We start from the raw sequence: 1,679 nt of genomic DNA, 5'->3' as shown, positions 1-1,679 counted from the left end.
ATAGACTAGACTATAGACTAGACTATAGACTAGACTATAGACTAGACTATAGACTAGACTATAGACTAGACTATAGACTAGACTATAGACTAGACTATAGACAACACTTTAGACTACACTATAGACTACACTATAGACTAGACTATAGACTAGACTATTGTCTAGACTATAATTTATACTTTAATTTATACTTACTTGTGGATCCGCTAGACATCCCGAAATGTCAATTGTACTGTATTTATTTGACATTTTGATTTTACAATCTCATATAGTCAAGAGTTAATTTATCAAGTATAATGTTTTATCTAAAAGAAAAGAAAATAGAAAGAAATAAACTAAATTAATATAATGCTTTTCGAATTTTAAACTTCTTCAAACTTTTATTTATAATTAGTTTTCTTACTACAATTATTAGATGTTAAATATCTCGTTTGGTGCCCTAGCTTGTTATATAAATTTTGTTGAAAAAAAAATACATTTCAAAATTATAAAGTTAATGGCAAATAGTCAAATTATTTTTAGAATTTATTAAACTATATCACTAAACAATTGGTATTTTGTTAATTAAAAAAAATAAAAGCAATTTTATATAGGTCATCATGCATGACTGCAAAAGTTAACGAACATTAAAGTGCTCTTTGAATGACCACTAAACTATAAATAATTTTAATTTTGTTTTATACAAAAAAATATTTTTTTTTATATTTTCTAAAGCATTTCATCAAAAAGAGACATTAGAACAATTACTCATCAACATACTAAACTAACGAAATTTCGAGAGATTTAAAAACTCGATCTTATAAAGCATTGAAAAGTGCTCAGAAAGTAATGTCTTTTTCATTACATTCTCTAATTTAATTCTATGTTTTGTTTGAAGATAACATGCAAGCAATTTAAGCATAAAATTTACTTGTATTTTGTTGTTGTTACAATAATTTTTAACTCAAACGTTATCTTTTAAAATTGTTTAATTTCTCTTTAAATGTTGAATGAAATATTTTGAATATCCGCTATAAAATTACTTCATTATTCCATAAATATTTTTTAATTAGTTATTACTTCTTTTGTAGTTAACAGGGAAACCAAATATTGTACATTGTTGCTTCAACAAATCATTGTTAAAATTTTTAAAATTGTCAGAAATGCATAAATAAGAAGCTAACATTGTTTGGGACTGACTGCAATGAATATGCTATTATGTGTATATTTTCGGTTGCCCTGGCAATTATGATTTAATTGCAAACTTCCACTGGCCATTGTCTGCAACTTTCGTAAAAAATTACGGAAATTCAACGAAGCATTAACACTTCAAGTTGTACTTGTAATGAAGAAAAAAAATATTAATTTAGAAAAAAGTATATAAACGAAAATAGTAATTGATTAAAACACTTTAGTTTAAGATTGTATTAATAAAGTGAAATAAGTAGAATAATAAATGTATCTCTCTGTCTTGTTTAAATTTCAATGTAATATAGATGGGGAAGGCTAATGGTAACAATGTATTATTAGGGTGTATAACTAACTAACTAACTAACTAACTAACTAAAAAACTAACAAACTAACTAACCAAATAACTAACTAACTAATTAACTAACTAACTAACTAACTACCTAACTAACTAACTAACTAACTAACTAACTAACTAACTAACTAACTAACTAACTAACTAACTAACTAAC

This window comes from Lucilia cuprina, chromosome 6 (genome assembly GCF_022045245.1).
Source record: "Lucilia cuprina isolate Lc7/37 chromosome 6, ASM2204524v1, whole genome shotgun sequence".
NCBI lineage: Eukaryota > Metazoa > Arthropoda > Insecta > Diptera > Calliphoridae > Lucilia > Lucilia cuprina.
This window is presented reverse-complemented; position numbering follows the sequence as displayed.